Below are 18,040 nucleotides of genomic sequence, written 5' to 3'. Positions count from 1 at the left end.
TGATCCCTGGGTCAGGAAGATCCCTGGAGGAGAGCGTGACAACTCACTCCTGAATTCTTGCCTGGAGAATGGCGTGGACAGAGGAGCCTGGCATGCTACAGTCTATAGGGTCACAAAGAGTTGGATAGGACTGAAGTAACTGAACACACACACACACAAACACACACACAGAATGTAATAATAGCCTGTTTTAAAGAGTTTGTATGTGCATCTTTATCTACAGTCTATCCCTCTATTACTTGGTCTTTACTATAAGGTGAGGAATGTCTAAAGCACCATTTGCTGTGTATTATCACTAATTGTTTCTGAGTGAGGGAATTTGAGGTAGTTTGTTTTTTTTCTTCTCCATACTGCTTGAACTTTTAATAATGAACATGGATACTTATGAAAAGTCAAAAAAGCCATTCATATTATCCCTCAAATTTGAAAAACTTGCACTCATCAATGCTGAAAGTTGTGCAAATTGGTAGAACTAATCTTGGTTGCTGAAGGAAACAGACAACCCACTGCTATATCCTTGCCTGGGAAATCCCATGGACAGAGAAGCCTGGCAGGCTACAGCTGATGGGGTCAAGAGTTGGACATGACCTCTTCTATGAAATCTAGTCTGCAGAACTTAAGAATAGTACATTGAAACATTTTAGAACTGCATTCATAACACCGTGGTTTGCAAAAGCAAAATGTTGGAAAGCTTCATTTAATTGGAGGAAAGAAAGTGAAAGTGAAGTCTCTCAATTGGATCTAACTCTTTGTGACCCCATGGACCGTAGCCTACCAGGCTCCTTTGCCCATGAGATTTTCCAGGCAAGAGTACTGGAGTGGGCTGCCATTTCCTTTTCCAGGGGATCTTCCCAACCCAGGGATTGAACCCAGATTTCCTGCATTGCAGACAGATGCTGACTGGAGGAAGGGTATATTAAATATGGCAATTCCCTATTCTGGGATACACTGCAATCATAAAAAAATAAGGTACATCTATATCTTCTAACCCTGGAGAATGGAATGGCTACCCACTCCACTATTCTTGCCTGGGGAATTCCATGGACAGAGGAGCCTAGAAGGCTACAGTCCATGAAGTCACAAAGAGTCGGACATGACAGAGTGATTAACACATTCACTTTCACATGTGGTCTAATTTGGAAGACTATGAGAACTTATGAAGAGAAAAAATAGAAAAATAATTTTTCAATGTGCTAGGCATTGTTACAGCAATTTACACATATGAACTTAAGTACATAGAGCATCCTGAGGATTTTAGCCTTTACCCGCAGTATAAAGATGGGCATACTGCATCACTGTGAATGTCGCTTACTCTTTTGACAGAGGTGCTGAGAGCAGTCTGGCTCCATTGCTGTTTCTTGTAACACTTTGGTCTAGTGTGTCTAACACTGGAGCTAATCTGTACAGTTACGATTCCATTTTTGTATGAGACAGAGAGAGAGAAAGAGAGGTGTTTAGTGACAAAGAGACAGAGACACAAATCAAGATCAGGGTCTGTTTACATCTGCAAAAGAATCATACAGCGTTTGCCCCAAGTCAGCCACATAATTGTCTCAAGAGAAGGAGAATTTTACTTCTTTCTATACATTATTTTTTAGTGGTTTTTTTTTTGTACTTTTCTGAAACTTTCAGATGGGAGTAAACCATTAAATAAAGAGCCAACCCTCACAGTGTTCTGACTAGCTATGACACTTTGAGCATTTACATAACATTTCATTTCTTAGTATGTTTCCTCACTCTTAAATTGGATAAAATAATAACACCAATATCTTGTGAAGATCAGATGAGATTGTTAAACTTCTAAGAACATTTAGTTCCTGGTATAAAGTAAAAGGTAATAGTTAGCTTTTTTAAAGATTTATTTTTAACTGGATGATAATTGCTTTACAATGTTGTGCTGGTTTCTGCCATACAACGTGAATCAGCCATAAGTCTACATATATCCCTTTCTTATTGAACCTCCCCATCCCGACCCCCTATCTCACCCCTCTAGGTCATCACAGAGCCCAGGGCTGAGCTCCCTGTTTTACATAGCAGCTTCCCACTAGATATCTTTTACACAAGATAGAATATATATGTTAATGCTCCTCTCTCATTTCTTCCCACCCTTTCCTTCACCTGCTGTGTCCATGAGTACATACTCTTATGTCTGACTGCTGCTGCTGCTGCTGCTGCTGCTAAGTCACTTCAGTCGTGTCCGACTCTGTGCGACCCCATAGATGGCAGCCCACCAGAGTCCCCCGTCCCTGGGATTCTCCAGGCAAGAATGCTGGAGTGGGTTGCCATTTCCTTCTCGAATGCAGGAAAGTGAAAAGTGAAAGTGAAGTCGCTCAGTCGTGTCCGACTCTTAGCGACCCCATGGACTGCAGCCTACCAGGCTCCTCTGTCCGTGAGATTTTCCAGGCAAGAGTACTGGGTGGGTTGCCATTGTCTTCTCTGCCATATATATGCGTTAATATTTTATTCATAAAAAGTTATGCATGAATCATTTATATATGAGCCCAAACATATACAAGATTGAGAGAATAAGCTAAAAAAGAGCAAAGTAGTGTAGTATGTGTCAGCTTAAATAAAGAGGCAAATTGAGGCATGCTTAAATTATTTGGCAATAAAAAACATTGCAATTTGGGACATGTAACTGAAGAATCTACAGATGATCCCAAATTTTTCCATGTGAAAATAAGCTTTGAATTGATTCCTTTCCCAAGCATACCTGTTTTTTTACAAGGATCAAATAAAATAATATAAAAGTACTCTAGAACTTACAAATCATCCTTTAAATACAAGTTCTTCTTATTCTGGATTATATTATTCTAAATGACTTATTGTTGGTTTTGTGTCATACTATATTAATATAGTGGTAGAATTACTATTACAAACATCAAATGATAAATACTTTAAAAGGCAGGAAATGTTCTGAATATTTAAAAAAAATTCATAATTTTACACACTTAGGTTTCATGAATTGTACTATAGAGTGATGAAAGTTAACTATTAAGTGGCAATTAATAGCAAGTTGATATTTGTTTTGAGTCAGTCAGTGCCAGCCTTATCAGAACAACATGAATTTTGAGACTACAATAATAATAAATAAAATATTAGCATTCTTAGAGGGAAAAATGTTTGTATGTTTCCAGGTTCTCCAAAATATAATTAATTTTCAGAAGCTTTTCTTAAAAAGGTTAATAATGATTGGTTTGAGCAATATTAAGTATTTGTCTTTTCATTTTTATATCTTTTAGAATATATATAGTATGGAAAACACTAAATTATGAAATAAAATGATTTGAAAAATATGATATAGCTCAGTGTATCATGTTTATTACATCATTTTGAATATTTACTTATAAGTTTTAACATGTATAAAAAGATTTCAATCTAAAACTGGAGGATATTGAAATGGAATGTCTCACACATGCTCCCACAGAAGAATAGAACTTGAGAACTGAGAGACCGGTTTCCTGTATATGCCTGATTTATTGAAGAAAAAGACTTAGCTCCTGACCCATGAACATCTGCCAAGATCTCTCTCAGTCCTCAAGCCAATGAACTTAACTGCTTCCACTCAGGCTAGGCTTTGCCCATTTGCATTCTTGCCCATAAATAGAACCTGACCCAATGGACTCACCTGTAGCTTGGCACACTCAGCTGTGTCTGACTCTTTGCGACCCCATGGACTCCTCTGTCCATAGGGTTCTCTCCAGTAAAGAATACTGGAGTGGATATCCATTCTCTTCTCCAGGGGATCTTCCCAGCCCAGGGGTCAAACACGAGTCTCCTGCACTGCAAGAAGATTCTTTACCATCTGAGCCACCAGGGAAGCTTCATGTGTCCCAAATTGCAATTCCTCTGCTATTTCCAAATAAAATACATTTCTGGTCATTTGAACTTTCCTCAGTTTACCTCCTTTATTTAGGTCAATATATACAAATATTTGATCACATCTTAAAAAATATAAATCAGTTCAGTCACTCAGTTGTGTCTGACTCTTTGCAACCCCATGAACCATAGCACGCCAGGATTCCTTGCCCATCACCAACTCCCGGAGTCCACCCAAACTCATGTCCATTGAGTCCGTGATCCCATCCAACCATCTCATCCTCTGTCATCCCCTTCTCCTCTTGCCCTCATCAGGGTCTTTTCAAATGAGTCAGCTCTTCCCATGAGGTGGCCAAAGTATTGGAGTTTCAGCTTCAACATCCTACCAATGAACACCCAGGACTGATCTTTAGGATGGACTGGTTGGATCTTCTTGCAACCCAAGGGACTCTCAAGAGTCTTCTCCAACACCACAGTTCAAAAGCATCAATTCTTCGGCACTCAGCTTTCTTCACCGTCCAACTCTCACATCCATACATGACTACTGGAAAAACCATAGCCTTGACTAGATGGACCTTTGTCGGCAAAGTAATGTCTCTGCTTTTCAATATGCTGTCTAGGTTGGTCATAACTTTTCCTCCCAGGAGCAAGCCTCTTTTAATTTCATGGCTGCAGTCACAATCTGCAGTGATTTTGGAGCCCCCAAAATTAAAGTCTGACACTGTTTCCACTGTTTCCCCATCTATTTGCCATGAAGTGATGGGACTGATGCCATGACCTTAGTTTTCTGAACGTTGAGCTTTAAGCCAACTTTTTCACTCTCCTCTTTCACTTTCATAAAGAGGCTCTTTAGTTCTTCTTCACTTTCTGCCATAAGGGTGGTGTCATCTGCATATCTGAGGTTATTGATATTTCTCCTGGCAATCTTGATTCCAGCTTGTGCTTCCTCCAGACCAGCGTTTCTCATAATGTAGGTCAGGTGGTCTGGTATTCCCATCTCTTTCAGAATTTTTGCAGTTTATTGTGATCCACACAGTCAATGGCTTTGGCATAGTCAATAAAGCAGAAATAGATGTTTTTCTGGAACTCTCTTGCTTTTTCAATGATCCAGCAGATGTTGACAATTGATCTCTGGTTCCTCTGCCTTTTGTAAAACCAGCTTGAAAAAAATATAAATCGGTGTTCATCATCTTGAGCTTCCCTGGTGGCTCAGAAGGTAAAGAATCTGCCTACCATGCGGGAGACCTGTGTTCGATTCCTAGTCATTATCTGTGATGTTTTGAGAAATACATTATTATTCCTGAGCAGTAAATAATGATTCATGTGACTATGCTGTCCCTTTGAAAGATTTTCTAATAACTGGTACTAAACCATAAGTTAAGGGAATGAAATGTTACAAATACTAAATTGGTGAAGAGAAGTGTACGCAAAGTTTGATGTGCTGTTTTGAATTGCATACTGATGATCAAAAGGTTGTTAACAGAAATGAAACATCTAACTGCAAGCAATTCTAATTTACCAGGTTACATATATGTTGGTCAAATTTATTTGGAGCTAGTAACAAAGCAGAACCTAGCATTTATTTTAAATGACTTATCATGAAATAGGCAATTTTGACACTCAGCAGTTGGGCTTGGTAAAATAAACTTGACGTTTGAATAGAGATAGATGGACCAGCATGGAGTTTATATTTTAATTACTTCAGTATCTCACTGACATTAAAATGTTCCTTTTGGCAAAGGATGGTGTTTTATAGTGCACTTGTGATAAGCAATACTCCAGTTGCAGAGCAACTATACGGATTGAATCTAGTTTACAGGAATGAATGCGCTGGTACTTTTCAATGAAAGAATAAAAATATTCCTCCTCAGTCACTTTCCCATCTGACTCACAATCTGCTGGGCTCTTGCCAAAATTGAATTATATGTTTCTTGGGAAAGGAATATTTTTTTAGAGATGTACTGCTTAAATAAATAGTGTGATATTGGGAGACCCAGTTCCTTGGAGAAGTTTGCTGACCACAATAGGATTGACAAAGGTTTTCTTTCACATCACTGTCACCAAATACCTTCTGCTTACACCCTCTGAGCACTTATTGTAGTATGTTATAGGTAAATTTTTAAGCTATTTCTCATTGTTTAATTGGGAAATAATTTGTCAATGATGTCTGATATGTACTGTGCCATGTATCATGTTAAAATGTTAATGAAAGTATTATATAACATTTTAGCATAGAAAATTCTGCATTATATTATTAAAAATTGGTGTTATGCATATGAGTTTATATATTATGATAAAATAAAGGATAAAATAACCCCAAAACCTAAATTTCAAAATGGGTAAAGATATGTACACAGAAAAGATACATATTGACTGTTCATGGAAAATGAAGTAATACCATGAAAAGATACTCAATGTCACATATAGTAAGGCAAACAAAAAGCTACTAACAAAATTTTTACTCATCATTAAGAAAATTCATCATATATTTGGAATCATATAGGGTGCAGTCATTTGACTTTGGCTTCTTTCCTTGCTCAGGAAGCTTTGAAGATTCATGCATGTATGTGTAAGTAGTACATTCATATTTTTGAATAGTATTTCATTGCCTTATGTACCACAATTTGTTTAACCATTTACCATATATTGGACATCTTTCCCAATTTTGGCAGTGATGGAAAAGGCTGACATAAACATTCTTTACTGATTTTTTCATGGACCTCCTTTTTTTTTCTGGTGATGTGTGTGTATAATATGAATCAGATGTGAATTTTGCAAGCTCTTTCTCATTGACTTAGACACTTAAGCAATGGTCCAACTTAAAATCGCTGAATGTTACATACATACTGTGGTTTAGACACTCATCATTCTTATCTATGAGAGCCTGATTCTTGGGATCATTCCTGTTGCTAAGTATAGAGTTACATTGACACATTGAGTGAGAAAAACAGGTGTCATTCCATTTCTTAATTTTGAAATAATTTTAGTTATGCAAACTAGTAATGATAGTAAAAAATAAAAAATAATGATAGTAAAAGGGTAAAAGATATAATGATAGTAAAAAAAAGTTCCTATAGAATCTTTCGCCCAGCTTCACCTAATGTCTACATCTGTATAATCCCGGTACATGGATCAAACTGAGAAATTAACTGTTGGTTATACAAAACTATAAACTACAGACTATACTTGAAATTCATTTTTTTCCCCTACTGATGCCCTTTTTTATTTCTTCCATGATTCTTCTATACAGGAGACCACATTGCACTTAGTCATGATCCTTAATCTCCTCAAACTTTTAATGTTTTCTCAATCTTTCCTTGTTTTTGTTACACTGACACCTTTGAAGAGTATTGGTCAGTTATGAAGGATGCCCCTCATTTTGGGTTTGCCTGGTTTCTCATAAGTAGATCAGGGTCATGATTTTTAGAAAGTGCCTTTGTATCAATGATACATGATAGGAATACAGTCTGATGATGTTAACCTCCTATCTCTTGGTTAAGGTGGTGACTTCTAGGTTTCTCTACTGTAAAACTGCTTTCCTTCCCATACTCTAGTAATGAATAATAAAGGGAGTCAGTACATTCAAACAACAGTTAAAAGAAAGGGAATTTAATTTCATCTACTGGAAGAAGAGTATCACAGAATTTGTAAACATGTTTAAACAACCATAGTAATAAATAAATATATTGGAGGAGATATTTGAAGCTATGTGAAACCGTTGCTCTTTTAAAAAGTTTTGCATTCTAATTTAATATTCATCTGTGTATTTTAGAAACAGTGGATTACAGTGGATTTCTGAGGATAACTTTCGATTGCCTTTATTCTTTCTATATTTATTACTTGGAATTCTTCTATTGAAAAGATTATACTTTCTCTCTGTTCATTTATTCAATAATTTATTCCCATTAGTATGAACTCATGAATATTTACTTTTGCTCAAATAGTTTCAGTTTTAGTAACTGGGCAATCTTTCAGGTTGATTTCTGTGCTCTTATTATAGGAGGACTGACCTATTTATCAGTATACAGTATACTTTATCACTGATAATATTACTTGTTTCGAGTCTTCACTGCATGAAAGTAATATAGGGCACCCCAGATTTCTTTGATCAATCCTACTATATCTTTATCCATTTACCATTAATGGCTCTGTGTCTTTGTATTTAAAGTATATTTCATATAGGCAAAATATACCTGAGACTTGTATTTTTATATAATATGAAAATCTCCTTTGACTAGTATATTTAGAACATACTCATTTAAAATACTACTTTTTAGTGTAGATGGATTGAAATATATCATGTTGGTAGACATTTTGGAAGACTTTAAAGTTGTTATTTTCTTATCTTCTTACTTTCATGATTCTTAAACAAGAAGTCAGCTTCAATTCTTTTTTTTTTTAATTAGTTTATTTTCTATTTTTTAACTTTACAATATTGTATTGGTTTTGCCATACATTGACATGAATCCACCATGGCTGTACATGTTTTCCCCTTCCAGAACCCACCTTCCACCTCCCTCCCCATCCCATCCCTCCAGGTCATCCCGGTGCACCAGCCCCAAGCACCCTGTATCATGCATTGAATCTGGACTGACGATTCATTTCACATATGATAATTTACATGCTTCCATGCCATTCTCCCATATCATCCCGCCCTTGCCCTCTCCCACAGAGTCCATAATACTGTTTTATTTTTCTGTGTCTCTTTTGCTGTCTCGCATACAGGGTTATCTTTACTGTTTGACTAAATACCATATATATGTGTTAGTATACTGTATTGGTGTTTTTCTTTCTGGCTTACTAATTCTTATGCTTATCTTTAGGTAGTGTTTTTTTTTTTTTTGTCTGCCTTTAATACTTTCCCTGACTTTGGTTATCAGTTGATTGAATATGGCATGCATATTTTTTATTTATGTTTCTGGTGGTATTTTCCCTCTTCTGTGTTCTCTAAGATATTTGGTCATATAATGTAGAATATGTCAAACATGTTTTTCAAAATTCTTTGCCTTTTTTTTCTTCAGATATTTCTTCTGACGCTCTCTTTCCCTTCCTGATGTTCCAAGTATGCACATGTTAGACTATTTGATAATGTATATTTTTAATGTATTGTTCTTTTTTGCCCTTTATTTTTCTTTTAATATTTCAGGTCATATAATTTCTGATGACCTACCTTCAGTCTCAGATTCATCAGTGGAGTCAAGTCTACTGAAGAGCCTATCAAAGATTCCATTCCTACAAATATTTTTGTTGTTTTGATTGTGTTTCATTTCTAATAATCCCATGTGATTTATTCTTATAGTTTCCATTTCTCTGGTGAAAATACTTTTCTAATCTTAGATGTTGTCTACCTTGTTATGTCAGAGCCTTTAAGAAATCAATCTTGGTTATTTTAAATTCCTTCTCTGATAGTTCAAACATTTGTATTATGTCTGATTCTGTTGCTGATGAATGCTTTATCACTTCATATTGTGCTTTTCCTTGCCTTTGATATACCTTGCATTTTTTGAAGCCAAATATGTTTTAATCAAACAATGGACACAATACTTTTTAGACTTGAAGCAGTATTTTTTTCGGCAAGGCCATTTTGGGGGACTTGTGTTAATGGAGATAGGAGTTGCACTTTTTTGCCGTTTATTCTTGGCCTGCCTTTTGAGTCTCCCTGCTTGACTTTGAATTTTGTGTGTGTGTGCTGTTTGCTGGGATAACACTCCCAGCTGTATTAAAACCTCAATTTTCCTTGACACTTCTTTGCATTCTGGTGGGAGCATAGGAGTGGGGACCATCTTTGATCTACTGATTAAATCTCAGCCGTAGATAAGCTCTCTGAACCTGTCTTGATAATGTGGCCTTTAAAATCACTGCTGCTCCTCTTTCAGATGTAGTTATGTATTCCTACTCTTCCGCCAGAGGTAGAGCTTTTTTTTTTCCTGTTACTCTACCACAGACGTAGTGAGTTTCCTGCAGTACTCCTGAATATAAATTTCTTGTCCATCCCCCTGCAGATCAAGGCTTTTCCATAGTGCCAGTGTGCGGTAGAAAGTGATCAAGAGAATATACAGTTCCCCTCAGCGTAATTAAACTTTATTCCCTCGTGCTCCAGTGGCTAAGACTCTGCACTTCCAATTCAGGGCACCTAGATCCCATCCGTGGTCAGGGAACTATATCCCACATACCACAGCTAAGTGTTCACATGCCTGAACTAAAAAATTCATGTGCCACAATAAAGATCGAGGATCCTGCATGCCACAACTAAGACCCGGTGCAGCCAAATAGATACATGAATAAATTTTTTTTTTAAAGGACCCTCAAACAACAACAACAAAAAACAACTTTAGACAGGCTTCTTCCTGATGTTAGGCCCTGGGCCTTCCTTTTCTGTAGCATTTACTGTAGAAAACTTGAAATTGTTAATTTTTTCTCTGCCTCTTTGAGAAGTAAATCCTCTCTCATCCTCTTTCAAGTTTTATAACCAGGAATGTCTTTTTCAACAGCCTGAAAGCCATCTCTTTGAAATGTAATCATTAACAGGATGCATGCATGCTAGTTGCTTCAGTTGTGTCCAACTCTCTGAGACCCCCGTGGACTGTAACTGCCAGGCTCCTGTGTCCATGGGAGTCTCCAGGCAAGAATACTGGAGTGAACTGCCGTGCCCTCCTCCAGGGGATCTTCTAGACTCAGGGACTGAACCTGTGTCTTCTGCATTGGCTTTACCACCGAGCCACCTGAGAAGCCCATTAGCAAGGATAGCACTCCTATTTCTCAGTTTCTGTGTGAAGGTAGGAGCCTAGCTTTAATAAGCACCAATTGACAAACACAGATGTCCTAATTCCATATATCAACATCACCCCAGTATCCTCCAGAACTTTTTCTCGCCCCAGTGTTTTAATTCTTTGCACTTCCCCCTATAGCTCCCTTTGGGGTTGAGTTCAGTCTCTCCTGTTGCAATATTCTTGACTCCTACTACAAGAACCTTAGATAAGTCCTCCTTTTGGTCCTTAATGTGTCAGTGACATTTTTCTTTGACAATAGGGAGAATGGGCCTGGGGGAATTTGGGGCAGTAGCAATTGCTCGTTTTTAGGCAGCTCTAATTATCCTGGGCAGAATTTTTCCGGGATATCATGGTCATCCCTGTGAACCCCTTGAGAGTTTTCTGTAACAGGGAGTGAATCTCCTCTGAATACTGCCCCCAGGGACTCCCCACTGGCACATCAACACATAGTCAATGTACAGCAATTTTAAAATCATCTTTGTCTGGATTTTCTTGTCCAGTGGCCTCGGTCCTAGTCATCCAATGCTTTGATTCTGTTTCTGATTGTTGTTGTTTAGTTGTTCAGTCATGTCCGACTCTTTTGTTGCCCCATGGACTCCTCTGTCCCACCAGGCTCCTCTGTCCATGGGGCTTTTCGGCAAGGATGCTGGAGTGGGTTGCCATGTCCTTCTCCAGAGGATCTTCCCAACCTTTGGGATTGAACCCACATCTCCTGCATTGGCAGGCAGGTTCTTTTAGGTACCTGTCATTCTTCAGATTTCAACCTAGTTGTTTGCTCTTTACAACTTCAGTTCTCTCAGGTTTCCAACAATGTCAGTATTTCTCAGTTTGTTCAGCCATTGTCCTATAATAAGGTTAGAAGAAACTCTCTTTTCAGGTCCCTGTAAATGTTATCAGGAGCTGGATATATTTAACAGACAGGAAATAATATGACGGGCTCCCCTGGTGGATCAGATGGTAAAAAATCTTCCCAAAATACGGAAGACCTGGGTTCGATCCCTGGGTTGAGAAGATCCCCTAGAGAAGGGAATGGCAACCTACTCTAGTATTGTTGCCTGGAGCATTCCATGGACAGAAGCCTGGAAAGCTACAGTCCATGGGGTTGCAACGGGTCGGACATGACTGAGCGACTAACACACACACACAAAGAGAAAACTGAAACACTTATGGCAAAAAAAAAAAAAAAAAAAACTACCAAAAATGACTTTCACATCTCATGCTGGCAAGACAAAAGGAAGAGGTTAGAGTCTTTAGAATCTGGAATCTTGGGAAAGTGTTCCCATAGACACAAGGCTCACCTCATTGAGCAGAGGGCACTGACCAAGAATGCTGTTGTCTGAGGAGCTCAGAAGTGCCTGTGTGGAGCTTGGACCCACACCTTTTAGGATGAGGCCCATCTGACTAGTGCTAATAGGACATTGAAAACAACTGCTGCCATTGTGACTCCATATCCAAGAGGAGTGAGGACTGTTGCTAGGGTGATGCGGAGTCTAGTGAGCAAATTAGTTGTAATATGACCACTCAAACTCCTTCAGATTTTCAGTCTCGCTAGTGTTTGCTGTTGGTTGAATGTAACAGTAATGAAGCCAGCAAATAAAAACAAATGTCTTCCTCTGGTGCCACCAGAATATTGAAAGCTACATATGGCACTGAGAGAAAATAGCCCAATAATCAGCACAGAAATGCCTTTGTCTTATATTAAAAATTAAATTTATATTATTCTAATTTATATCTCAATATATGTTTTATTTGTATATAAAATATACACTTTAAATACTGTACCTTGTTATCGGATTTTTTTTTTTAATGGCCAGAGGACTTGGGAGATTATAAAGATACACACACAAAGAGAGAAGCTGAGAAATTAATGTTTCTATTTGAAATTTTGATTTTTCTTTACTTGCTGTTTGGTTTCATTGTTTATTTGTTCACATTGATAAAAGAGACATGTAAGTGCTAGAATCTAACATTTTAAGGCTGTTAGAATGACCTATCTGCTTCAACAGATGCATTCTCTTAGGGCAAGGTTCTCCGTCATGTAATAAAGGCAGCTTCGGAAAGCATATCATTAGAAATGTAATACCATATTCTCAATACATCATGTCACATTATGGAGTGCATTATCCTTCTGCTGTGTGAATTTTATTTCCATTACCGCAGAGAGAAAAATGCAAAGAAAATTAAACTTTAAGAGTTTGCTTTCTTTAGGGCTTATTGGATATTATTGCTAATGAATTTTATCAATATTACATGGAAAGAAAAGATAAAAATCGTATGTATCTATTGTTCTTCACTTTTTTTTACAGTGAATTTCACATTACTGTTTCTAGAACCATTTCATTGTAGTTTTCTTTTTCTCTTAAGAATAGTTTGTTCCTATAACAAATCATTTAAATGTTACTATATGAAAAGTTACCATATGAAAAGATTTCCCAAAATTTATATTGTAAAATTATGTATATAGGGGCAGTTAATATAAAATAAGGCAAGTACACACTTGCACAGGAAATGCATTTTTTAAAATTGAGTATAGTTGATTTCCCTGGTGGCTCAGATGGTCCAGAGTTGGCCTGCAATGCAGGAGACCAGATTTAGTCCCTGGGTGGGGAAGATCCCCTGAAGAAGGGAAAGGTTATCCACTCCAGGACTCTTGCCTGGAGAATCCCATGGACAAAGGAGCTTGGTGGGCTACAGTCCATGGGGTCACAAAGAGGCAGATACAGCTGAGTGACTAATACTTTTTCAGACTTTTTTCATAGTTGTTTTCTATGTCTGTGAGGGTGATTCCACATATAAGTGATATCATATAATACTTGTCTTTGTCCTGCTGACTACACGGAGTCACCTACACTGAGTGTGATATTCTCAATCCGTCCACATCACTGCAGATGGCAATATTTCATTCTTTTTTATGAAAGTGAAATTGTTACTCACTCAGTCGTGTCCAACGGTTTGCAACCCGAGGACTGTAGCCCATCAGGCTCCTCTGTCCATGGGATTTTCGAGGCAAGAAAAGGGGGAAAAGGAGTGGGTTGCCATTTCCTCCTCCAGGGGATCTTCCCCACCCAGGGATCAAACCTGGCTCCCGTGCTGAAATGCAGATGGCAGATTCTTTCATATATATATATAAAAGAAGAAATCATATCTTCTTAAAGTCATCCGTTTGTCATCCATTTGTGAGCACGTGGGTTGTTTCCATGTCTTGGCTATTGTAAATAGTGTCACTGTAAATATTAGACTGCATGTATCTTTTCCAATTAACATTTTTTTCTTTTCCAGATACATGCCCAGGAATGGGATTGCTGGATCATACGATACTCTATTTTTATCTTTTTAAGAAACCTCCATACTGTTTTCCATTGTGGCTAAACCTATTTACATTTCCACTAACTGTGTAGGAGGATTCCCTTTTTTTCACACCCCATCCAACAATTAATTATCTGTAGACTTTTTGATGATGGCCATTCTGACTGGTATAAGGTGAGAGCACATTGTGGTTTCAGTTTGCATTTCTCTAATAATTAACAATGTTCAGCATCTTTCATATGACTGTTGGCCACCTAGAAACACTTTCTTGAGTAGCATTTTGTGCTTCTTTCAGCAGCTATCTTCGCTCAGGACTTGAGCATACTTGCAGATCATTTACCATATATTTGATATACAAAACCAGTGTAAACTCTCTTTAAGCTGTATCCATGATTGGGTAATTCAGTTGGCTAAAATGAACTTAAAGGGGATACTCTTGAAGAATTTTTACCAAAAAGTGTTGTTACAATATCACAGCTAGAACTCTGAATGTGTTTATATTCATGTTTCCATTTATTATACTTTAAAATTTACCATCTGTGTGATTTCTTATTTTTTTTGTATACACAAGTAAACCTTCTCAGTAGATATGTATAAGTTGGGACTTACAATTCAAAGACATAAGTAAAATCAAAAGTAAAACATAATTGAATATTTTGTTTTGGTGGTGGTTAGTGGATAATCCTGTTTTGATTTTAAATATATAAATTTGATTACTTTAGTTAAATTCTGTGACCTAACTTAAATTATCTTGAAAAAGAAATGCAAATCATGTTTTCCGCTCAAGTGGAAAGAATTAAAACAATATTTATTTTACAAAAAATGGAGAATTAATCTTTAAAAAAATTGAGGTTTTCTTATATTTGATTTTGAAATTAAGGAAAATTAAGAAACCATATCTGTTTTATTATATGTGTCCGTATATATGCTTCATAAATTATGGATCATTGTTTGAGGAATCTCAAAGAGTATGTGTGTTTATGCACTTTGGTATGTGTAAAAATTAATGTTATTTCTTATAAGACTTTTGTTCACTGATGTATTCTCCCAAAAGATCATCTTCTCAAAATTACAGAGTATATGCATACATTTAAGGTCTAAGTAAAGAAAATGTTCAGTATACACGTGTAACAAATTTTAACATCATCTTTAAAAATACACATGATAAAATGTGCAATAAAAACATGTACTTTGAATTAACATAATAAACAACAATTTTCAAAGATATAGAAAGAAATGTATAATTTATGTTTTTTTTTAAATTGCTTGCTAGTTTATGCTGCTTAGGACATGCTATTCGAAGTTGCTGGGTACATTGTAAGCACTTCAGTGTATGTATGCTTCTTGAGGTGAAACACATTTACAAATTTGATATTTTTACTCAAGAACAATAATAAGATTCCACTATATCACAGGCAGGGTTTAAAAATAGTAAAGCAGCAATCTAGGTATGGGGGAGTGGGAAGTACAAACTGTTGGATGTAAGATAGGCTCAAGGATATATTGTATAGTATAGGTAATGTAGCCAGTATTTTGTTGTAACTGTAAATGGTCAGTAAACTTAATGGTATAAAATAAAAAGTGAAAAATTAAAAAAATTAGTAAAACAGTATTAGAAGAAAATCATAATGTTATTTTGGACAAAGTGGCTCCAGCTCTCTGTTGAGAAATTCTTACTCAAGGCTAATTTAGAGAGAAGTTCGTGCTGAGGCTGTGTGGTTGGTGAGGGAGGACAGAGAAGAGACATCTGCTGAGCCTTGAAGGAAACTTCAGTGAGATAAAGGTTCTATTAACTTGCCATCCTCTATATTTTCCTATTTGAAGTTGTAAAAAATATTCAGATTTTTTTTTCCTTGCTCTGAAGTGTTATAGATGATAGAATTAGAAATGATCTCTGACCAGTATACTCAGAAAACTACTAAGGAAGTGACTGACACACACTCATCTCATTATTTGATAATGATTGTTTTTAAATTCTGAATAGTTATTTCAAAATTGTATTTAGCCGTATGTAATGTTATAATGGATCTGAACAAAATGGCCTATGAATGTTTTTCTAATGTAACATATAAATGATACATTGCATTTGGATTTCTAATAATTATTGGAAATAACCATTGCTAACAAAATATAAAATGTGATCTTTTTAATTTGTGCTTTGAACACAAGCCTTAAATCTAGTTCATTGGTTGGAACCAATGTTTCCCACTTATGTTAGTTCTCTGGACACAGGGTACTCTCTACTTGAGCACCAAGTGTAGGCACGATTAGAGATCCTATATCATAGAATGTTTCTCCTAAAACCAGCCAACATTCATCTACCTCCTACAATGAAATTGAAAATTAGTGCCTTTCTTTTCTGCATTATGGAACTAATTATATATGCCAATACTTAGAATTGTCTTACCATAGTTTAATTATGCATGTGCCTGAGATACTTGTGCCTTTAACTTGCCCTTTGTGTTAAATCCCTAACACTGTCATTTCCTGCAACCTCTGCCTCAAAACCATGGAAGATGTTGCCTTATTTCAGTAAATGAAGGAGTGAAGAGGTCCCATCCAGCTTCCTGTAAGAGACTCTTTCTTCCATGTTCCCTTTCCACTGTAGTCCATATAGGAAGGGTATATTCAAGTGAAAAAGAAAGAGAAAGAGAAAAACAAGGAGAAGAAAAGAAAAAAAAAGGGAAAAAGGAGAATGTATTTGAAGAAAACTGGCATAACTCAACCATTTATTGCATTTGGATGTTGTTCAGCTACATGAAGTATGGTCACTGGAGGACCATACTTCACTAATGTGATTTGGACAAAGTAAATAGTTGGAAACGCATGCCTTTCAAAACTGAAATGACAGCGAAGATAGCAAAACAAAAAGTATGAAGCTGAATGATTACAGAATGTCAAATTGCATCATGTGGAGAGCCAGGTCAAGAAATAGAGACTTAGTTATGCCAAATACATGTTTACTGGCAATCTATAGAATAGGGTTAATATTGGATGACAATCTCAGTGTAATATCTTACTTTAATTATGATACTCAATTTATAGAGAAAAATCTGCTTACTTTATGATTAAGAGAGTTATGAGAAAACTACCTTAAAATAACATTTTGGTACTTGCAATTTTGGGTTATTCAAAACATATTCTTATAGACTGAAAATGTTGTGAAAGTCTGCAATTGTGAGAAAATATGAGTTTTGTTTTTTTTTTTTTACATGGGGGACTGCTTTAAGATTTTGGAAATTATGGATAAAATAAGTAGGAAAGTATAGTGTTTGTTGAGAATGTGTTGGATTTTAATATATATATATAATATTATATGTTATATATATTATAATTATAATATATATTATAATTATAATTATTATAATATTATATAATATTAATATATTAATTATATAATAAAATAAAATAATATAATATGTTAATATATAATTGATATATTATATTATAATTAATATATTATTATATAATAGTATTATTAATATATTATATATTATTATATAATATTATTGTTAACATATTATATTATATTATATATATTATATATTATATTACCTCTATTATATATTATATACATATTATATATATTATATATAATACATTATAATATATAATTATAATTAATTATTAATTACTACAATTACATAATAATTATATAATTATAATTAATTAATATTATAATTTTAGAGGGTACATAATATAATTATAATATAATATATAATATAATATACAATATATAATTATGATATATAATATATATTATATGTATTTTTATATATTTATATATTTTATTATTGTATATTACATATATTATTATATAATATATATTATATATAATATTGTATATTATATATTATATTATTATATTATAATATAATTATAATAAATGTAATATATGATATATAATATATTATATATATATTATATTTAGTATATATATATACTTACAGAGAAGGCAATGGCACCCCACTCCAGTACTTTTGCCTGGAAAATCCTATGGACGGAGGAGCCTGGTAGTCTGTAGTCCATGGAATCACAAAGAGTCAGTCATTACTGAGCGACTTCACCTTCACCTTTCACTTTCATGCATTGGAGAAGGAAATGGCAACCCACTCCAGTGTTTTTGCCTGGAGAATCCCAGGGAT

General features: G+C 35.5%; 2 long non-coding RNA genes across 3 annotated transcripts in view; one reads left to right on the top strand and one right to left on the bottom strand.

Annotated features, from left to right (window-relative positions):
- LOC145534215 (uncharacterized) overlaps positions 1-11,999 on the bottom strand; it is a 540,985-nt gene extending 528,986 nt beyond the window's left edge. The window contains exons 1-2 of one of the 2 annotated variants that reach the window (XR_014074350.1): positions 11,888-11,977; positions 3,629-3,852 (exon numbers count right to left, since the gene is read on the bottom strand). This is a non-coding gene — a long non-coding RNA (uncharacterized LOC145534215). Of the gene's footprint in view, positions 1-3,628; positions 3,853-11,887 lie in introns of both variants that reach the window. The other variant, XR_014074349.1, reaches the window with a different exon arrangement.
- Positions 1-18,040, top strand: part of LOC145534218 (uncharacterized) — an 87,139-nt gene that overhangs the window by 42,521 nt on the left and 26,578 nt on the right. The window lies entirely within an intron of this gene.

The sequence above is a fragment of the Giraffa tippelskirchi genome, chromosome 14 (assembly GCF_054371585.1).
Source record: "Giraffa tippelskirchi isolate mGirTip1 chromosome 14, T2T-mGirTip1v1.2.pri, whole genome shotgun sequence".
Lineage (NCBI taxonomy): Eukaryota > Metazoa > Chordata > Mammalia > Artiodactyla > Giraffidae > Giraffa > Giraffa tippelskirchi.
The sequence above is the reverse complement of the archived record's forward strand: the minus strand, read 5'-3'. Positions and strand labels throughout refer to the sequence as shown.